The following is an 8,417-nucleotide window of genomic DNA, read 5'->3' as shown; positions in this document are numbered from 1 at the left end:
GCCCTCGTGATGTCCAGGCCGTACTGTAACTCTGATGACGTCACGCTTTGGGTGGGACTTGGAGGCGATACGCATCCGCTTCACTTGGATAACACACTCGTTTAAATTACTTAAGAATCTGTTAACACCTTATAAAACCTAAAACGATTCACAAATATTTGTTAGTTCTGATATACAATGCATATCCTTCCCCGTAACATTCTATTTCTCGCGTATATCCGTCCGTTTCCGTGAGTACAGGCTAACACTTTTTGAGACATATTTTTGCGGTTTCTATCCATTTTCTAGTCAACTGGAACATTCACATCATACAAACTGATAGAAAACAAGCAACAGATTACCAATACAATATAATACAAATGTAAATTATTTCTGTACCACCGATTCAGTACCTACAAGAAAGATTATAAGTAAGCTGACCTCCAACAATAACAAAACATTTACTGTCACTGTCAAGAAACTCAGTTATTGTTTAAAAATGTACATTTTTGAACAGCAAACAATGCCTATACAATTATTTTCATATTAAATTTTCATGGAATAACCCTGTTTCATTGCATATGATATGAAATTTGATAGGAAAATCCCAGCAGTGTTATTTCACAATACATTTCTACCTTAAATGGTACAATGCATAAATTGGTCTTGAATTTTCATATACTGGTACACCGAATTCAAATAATCCGAGTCTTACTACATAAAAATATATCTAATGTTACCCATGGTTTTGACACAATAAGTTTTAACTCACCATCTGTACGATACACTCTTATTTCCCTCAGCATTTAGTCTTCAGAAAATTGGTTGATACAAACAACTGTGTGGTGATTAACGATTCGTTTCTCTCTAGGAATAGCCTTCTTCATATCCTAACCCTTTTTTCAGCAGAAGGAAACACAAATGCTGGAGTGTACTCTCCTTGTTTATAATTTGCTTTGCAGCCAGGCAGACATCAACTCTTAACATAGTGATTTCTCTCACTGATAACCTTAATTCAACTTTATACACATCGTCGTTGATAATAAAACGCTGAATGCTTTAACTCAATTCATTTTACACTAGGGATATAACATTACACAAATAAACTACATAATTAAAACACGGCAAAGCGATATTCTTAACCAAGAGCCTCACAAGTATACACGCTCACACTAAGTTTTCTTCACTAACTGAGGACTTTTCACTTAATAATGCGGTCGATAACGACTCAGTCTGATATATATCTGAGTAAACATGCGGCCAACGTTAAAAGTTTCAATAAAACAGCGAAGAATTCACATGTAACCCAACTAGCACGCATGATTAACTTCCCCCCTAACGATCACCTGATTGCTTTCCCGCGCTCCCTAGAGTACGGCCTGGACATCACGAAGTCAGTGGCAGAGTTATGACGCCTCTGTAGGAAGTTGAAGGGATGACAACTTCTGCAGATCTTACAACTTGCTTACGTCACGCCGACACAGATAGGTCTTATGGCGGCGATGTTATAGGAATGGCGTACTAGTAGAAAGGGAGCGGCCGTGGCCTTAATTAAGGTACAACCCCAGCATTTGCCTAGTGTGAAAATGGGAAACCACGGAAAACCATTTTCAAGGCTGCTGACAGTGGGGATCGAACCCATTATCTCCCGGATGCAAGCTCATAGCTGCGCGCCCTTAATCGCACGGCCAACTCATCCGGTCCTCCAGATCTGGCTCCTAAAAAATTCATTCAATTGTCAATATATTATTTTCATTATAAATAATGTTTGTTATTTAGGTTAGAGGCCTACCATTTTCCTCAATGTATTAATGTCGTAATATTCAGGCTATGATTTTCTACCTTTGGTAACTACCGATGGTAGGGTTAATCTCCCTCTGCATCAGATTCAACAGCCGCTTCTCCCATTATTTAACGATATGCATTTGTTTCCTGTACGCTTTAATTCTACTTTGTATATCAGTCTTCTTTTCATGTTTTGTAATTTTTTACCAACAGTTGTTGGACGGAAATTCTTCATCTCCTTCTACCGCTGTTCCCACCTCTGTGGGGTCCTGGGTGCGAGTTGTGTCGCGAATGTGGATTTGGCCCTGTTTAACGGCCGGATGCTCTTCCTGACGCCAACCCTAGATGGAGGGATTTAATCACAAATGCGCGTTTCTGTGATGGTTGGTAGCGTAGTGTGTTGTGCGAATATGAAGAAGAAAGCGTTGGGACAAACGCAAACACACAGTCTCCGAACCAGAAGAATTAATCAGAGGCGATTAAAATCCCCGACCCATCCGGACCCTCTGAACCGATGGCCTCAATACTGACCATTCAGCCAATCAGACAGTTGTTGGACGGAAATGTTTCAGTTAAATTTAGCGAGTAGTTCACACTGAACTGCATTTATTGCACTTGTTTTCTTGTGCTCCTTATCCGGTAACTGTGACTTTGAAAACATAATTACCGGGCAAGTTGGCCGTGCAGTTAGGAGCGCGCAGCTATGAGCTCGCATTCGGGAGATAGTGGGTTCGAATCCCACAGTCAGCAGCCCTGAAGATGGTTTTCCGTGGTTTCCCATTTTCACAGCAGGCAAATGCTTGGGCTGTACCTTAATGAAGACCGCGTCCGCATCCTTCCCATTCCTAGGCCTTTCCTGTCCCATCGTCGCCATAAGACCAATCTGTGTCGGTGCGACGTAAAGCAAATAGCAATAGAAAACATAGTTGTATGTTCCTTTAAAATGGAGATAAAAGCGGACTGGAATTCCACATTGTCAATGCCATGTTAAGGCATTGAACTACCCGGAAGTCATCGAAGTGTTATCACAGTCTAAGGTGTTATACAACATGGCACGTGCACAACCTTGATCAGTGACACTGAGTGGCTGCTCCAGACACTCGAGTGTACGCGGTGCTTCCGCTCTATATTTTTATTCACAACAAATGAGGAGTAGTAGCTCATCGGCAGGAAGACACTCAGGCACTCAGCGAGCACACGCTCAATCGCTTAGACTCATTTTTATTCACACCATCCAATATCTAAAAAGGAAGATAATAATAAAATAATAATAATAATAATAATAATAATAATAATAATAATAATAATAATAATAATAATAATAATAATAATAATAATAATAATAATAATAACAGCCGAGTCTCTACTCTTTCTTTTCGGTGTACAAATAGAGTTTACACAGTGATAAACGTACATGTGCCGATCAATCAGGCGAATAAGAAGGACCCGGAAGGAACAGACGCATTCTGGGCGGAACTAGAATATAGCCCCTCAAATGAACCTGACAAACATACCATCATTTTGCTTGAAGATTTCAATGCCCACCTTGGCAAGGAACGAAAATATCATACGATTATTGGAAACTACCCAGCTCACAGGGGAACCTATCGTAATGGAGAGAGGCTTGTGAAGTTATGCAGAGCATTCAATCTGGCCCTCAAGTCAATTGCGCTCCAACACTTGCCCAGAAATCAGAAGACCTGGGTTTCTCCAAACTGCAACCTTCGTGAATTCCAAATTCACTATGTCGCCATTGCACAGAAAGCGCAACGAGAGATCCAGAACGTAAAGCTTCTGAGATATACCAAATTAGACTCGGATCACTACCTTTCAAAGATCAATGTTAGACTAATTTCAAGAAATACCAAGAAGATTACTCCAAGAAAATTTGATAAGATCGACAGAGACAAGCTAAGGAGCAACGAAGAATTCACCCACAAGTTGGAAACTTTAAATCCAGAGAACTGGGAACAATTACAGGAGGCTATAGTCAGAGCAGCTAAGGAGAGTGTCCCACACACGAAATCAAGAAAGCATGCTTGGTGGGCTAATGAATGCGATGCAGCAGTACAGCTAAAACCGGTTGCATAGCAGAAATGGAATTGCCACAAAATGAAGCGAACAGGATCAACTTCCTAAACGCGAGAAAATCTGCATCAAAAACCATCCGTGAGGTGAAACGTATGTTTAATAAGAAACAGTTGGTACAGATTGAGCAAGACTTCCAGAAAAATAACACACGTTACTTCTATAAAACCTTCAAGCACAATCTGAACAGATACAACCCACCAAGTCTACAGTTTAAACATTCCAACGGGAAATTAGCTCACAATGATGAAGATAATTGCCAGCTTCTAGCAAGTTATTTTGAAAGCCTCCTCAACTGTGAGGCTCCAGAGACCACATTCGTTTATGAAAAAAATCCAAACATCCACCCAGATTCGTCCTCACGTACGAAAGCAGAAGTCAGGACGATCATCCAAGAGCTGAAGGACAACAAGGCATCGGGTGAAGATTTGATAATTGCTGAACTGTGGAAGCATGCAGCGAATAAGGCGAAAATCTCCCAAGTGGATGGACCTCTGCCGTAATTAATCCACTACATAAGAATGGGGAGATAACAGATGTGAACAACTACAGTGGCATCTCTCTTCTGTCAATAACTTACAATATCCTCTTAACAGCTCTGCAGAATAGGGCGGAACATTAATCGATCCACAATTAGGGGAATACCAAGGAGGTTTCAGAAAGGGAGATTCGCTGAGGAGATTATGAAGCTGAAGTCCGTCCTTTCATATCTGAAACGCAGTAACAGGGAATTCGTTGTGAACTTTGTTGATTTTAGGAAAGTGTATGACTCAATCGATCGAACCACCCTATTGCAAACCCTTGAAGCGTTGGCTTAGATAACAAGACAAAAGCCATTATCCAGCAAACCCTGAGTAAGATCACCTCCAAAGTGAAGTTCAGAGGAGAGATGTGTGATGCCTTTGAAATCATAACAGGAGTGAGACAAGGAGACGGGCTATCAGCTCTTCTATTCAGCTGTGTTTTAGAAAAGATCATCCGAGAATGGCGGAAAGAAATTAAAAGTTCAGGAGTAGAAATTGGGGTAAGGCTAAGCTACAAGTATATGAATCTTACAATCGACTGTCTAGCCTTTGCAGATGAGCAAGTGATCTTTTCATACTCCATTGATTTGGCAGAACAACAGCTTAACCAACTGAAGACTCAAGCATTGAAGGCTGGGTTTCAAATCTCCTTTGAGAAGACGCACTTCATGACAAACATAAAATCAGCGTCAAGGGAATTGGAGGTCGGACTAGGAAAAATTAAGCAGACAGAAAAGTTTAAATACCTTGGTGAATGGATAGAGCGTAACCTATCAGAGAAAGAAGGCTTCGTGTCAAGCATTAACAAAGTGGAAATGGCCTACCAACTTACTAAAGACATCTACAATAAGAGATCGATATCCTTAACGCCATAATTAGACATTACTGTACTGTTATTCGACCAGAGGCTTTGTATGCAGCAGAGACTCTTACAATGAACAAGAAAGGTCTAATGGAAAAACTAGAGGCTACAGAAAGGAAGATTTTGAGAAAAATCCTGGGTCCCATCAAACAAAACAGGGAGTACAGAAGGCATCACAACCACGAATTATACAAGCACGTGGAGAAGATAAGCGACACAATTCGAAAAAGAAGGATTGCCTTTTATAGCCACGTGACAAGAATGAGCCCAGGCAGGATATCTAAACTGATATTAACGTACTTTCAATATAAGTATACCAAAGGGGCATGGTTCGCAGAAGTTTAGAAAGATCTGCGACAAATGGAAATTTCTCCTAAATATATCCAGGAGCGTATCCTGCTTACGGAAAATCTACGTACACACAAAGGTTTCCAGGAAAAGCCGAAGTTGAAGACAGGGAAGGCGTGGACCCAAGAGAGAAAAGAACAACACCAGAGAAGAATGCAGGAGCACTGGGTGGCAGTTAAAGCTTGAAATCGGAGACAGTTGAACTGACGTGGACCCCACTTGGCCGAAACGAATAAAGAATAATAATAATAATAATAATAATAATAATAATAATAATAATAATAATAAGAAGAAGAAGAAGAAGAAGAAGAAGAAGAATAATATAATTAAAAACAAACTTTCTTTTCGAATTAATGTTGAAAATCAAGCCGTAAAGTTTCAGCAGATAACAATCACCGATGATGGAGTAGACAGCAGATAACAACTCCCTGGTCTTTTCTGCGATCGTTGAAACCACCTCCCTAGTACTTTCTGCGATGTGCATGCGGCAAAAATACACCAAGCAGTAAACGTTTGTCGCTCTGTACAAATTGGCCACACTAATTTTAGTGAAAAATGGAAGAGTATGTATAGGTACTTTACAGCACCAGCAGAATTTAGGAAACATTTTATTTTTATTTTATTTATTTCAAAAGAGGCACCTGAGCCAAGCCTCATAATGGTGCAGTACAAATAATTACATTTGGCAACAAAGATGAGATTTGAGAACATCAGCTTCTAGGACAAAAATATAATATACTGTACAATGAATAATTATAATATTAATTACATTTGGCAACAAAGATGAAATTTTAGAACATCAGCTTCTAGGACAAAAGTATAATATACTGTACAATGAAGAATAATAAAAATAATATTAAGGTATCCTAGTGATAGAAACCAAACATGAACAGCAGTGATATAGTATACTAAATCAGTACTCTATAGGCTTGGCATTTTTACTTTTAGAAAATTAACAAGCTTGGTTTTAAAGATGGGTAAGTTAGCGGCTTCTCGAATATGCTCAGGAAGGCTATTGAAAAACTTTACAGAAAAATGCCATAAAGAATTAGTGCCATACTTAGTAGACTTCGATGATTTACAGTGAATTTTAGTAGATCCTCTTGTACTGTATGAATGTATGTCAGAATTCAAGTTGCAAAGGGTGTTCGAATGAGTTTGTCCATTTTTCAATTTATACAACATAATAGCTGAAGCTTTTTTACGAAGACCATCTAGTGACAGCACATTACAATACTGGTAGACCTGTATGGTTGGTGTTAAGGTGGGTAAGTTGAAGAGTATTTTCAGTGCTCTTTTCTGTAAGATACTGATCTTTTCAAATTGTTTTTACTGCAACATGCCCAGATATGAATCATATAATTCAGGTGGCTTTCAATTAGTGCATGATAAATACTCTTCAACAGTCCACGAGAAACTTTGTATTTTAATCGGCTGAGTACACCAATAGCAGGAGTTATTCTATCACACAGCATTGTGATGTGATTCTCCCAAGTTAGTGACTCATCTATGCTAAGTCCTAGAAATTTGGTTTATTGAACACGAGGTACCACTTGGTCATAGAAACTCAAGTTGATGTCCAGAGGAAATGTACATAATGGTTTGTGAAATATGATACAGTTAGTTTTATTATGATTAATTCTTAGTCGGTTGGTAGTAAGCGAGGTCTGAATTAAAGATATGTCATGTTGCATCTTTTCTTCAAGATTATATGTACAATTCCCTGTGTAGAAAATATTTGTGTCATCAGCAAATAATGACAACTTGCCGAACAGCGGCAAGTTACCAATATCATTGACAAATACAAGAAATAATATTGGTGCTAGAACAGAACCTTGAGGCACAACAGTCGTTATAGTCTGTAACGTGCTTTCTGCTCCCATACAACTAATGAACTGTACCCTTTCTCTGAGATAATCTGTAAACCAGTTAAGTGCTAAACCTCTAACCCCTGCTGCTTCCAACTTCAGTAATAAAATGTTATGGTCAACTGTGTCAAATGCTTTCTGAAGATCTATAAAAAGGCCTGATGCTACCATACATGAGTCTAAGGACTCCTGTGACTTAATAATAATGTCTTCCACAGCATTGTAGGTACTAGAGTTAGGAAAAATCCGTACTGGTATGGATAAAAATAGTCATTACATTGTAGGTATTTTAATAGCCTATCTTTGACCACTATCTCTAGGATTTTTGACACAATGGGAAGGACTGATATAGGTCTGTAGTTATTAAGATCGAATTTATCGGACTCTTTATACACAGGAATGACCTTGGCAATTTTTAACTCACATGGAACAATACCTTCACTTAACGATTTGTTGATTAACTTTGTAATGCATGGAATTAAATGCACAGCTAGACTCTTAAGTAGGTTATTACTAACACCGTACACATCACTACAGCTGCTATTTTTTAATTTTTTTATTATTTCCGCAACTTCAAGGTCATTAGTAGGTTTCAAAAACAATGAATTACTTGGCTCATTTCCAATTTTAGGTGATTTGTGGGTAGGAGTATTGGTAGCTAACTTTTTTCCTATATTAATAAAGTGGTCATTAAATAATTTTGATATTTCTACTGGACAAGTCACAATATTATCTTGAACTTTGAGTTGGAAATTCCTGTTTTTGTTAAAATTTGATGTTAAGATTTCATTGACAATTTTCCAAGGATTGTTTTTGGCAGTACTTACTCTATTTATGAAATATGCATTTTCCAACTGTCTTTTAAGCTTTGTTACCTGATTACATAATAGTTTATAGTAATTTATCAATTATGTGATGCATAATCACAGCCCATTTTTACTCTAAGTTGTTGTCTTTTTATTT

The 8,417-nt window shown here is 38.4% G+C and overlaps 1 pseudogene; it reads left to right on the top strand.

Annotated features, from left to right (window-relative positions):
* Nucleotides 1-4,741: 4,741 nt before the first annotated feature.
* LOC137501299 (uncharacterized) lies at nucleotides 4,742-5,772 on the top strand (annotated as a pseudogene).
* Nucleotides 5,773-8,417: the final 2,645 nt, after the last annotated feature.

The sequence above is a fragment of the Anabrus simplex genome, chromosome 6 (genome assembly GCF_040414725.1).
Source record: "Anabrus simplex isolate iqAnaSimp1 chromosome 6, ASM4041472v1, whole genome shotgun sequence".
Lineage (NCBI taxonomy): Eukaryota > Metazoa > Arthropoda > Insecta > Orthoptera > Tettigoniidae > Anabrus > Anabrus simplex.
Note: the sequence above shows the minus strand (reverse complement) of the source record. Positions and strands in the feature narration are given on the sequence as shown.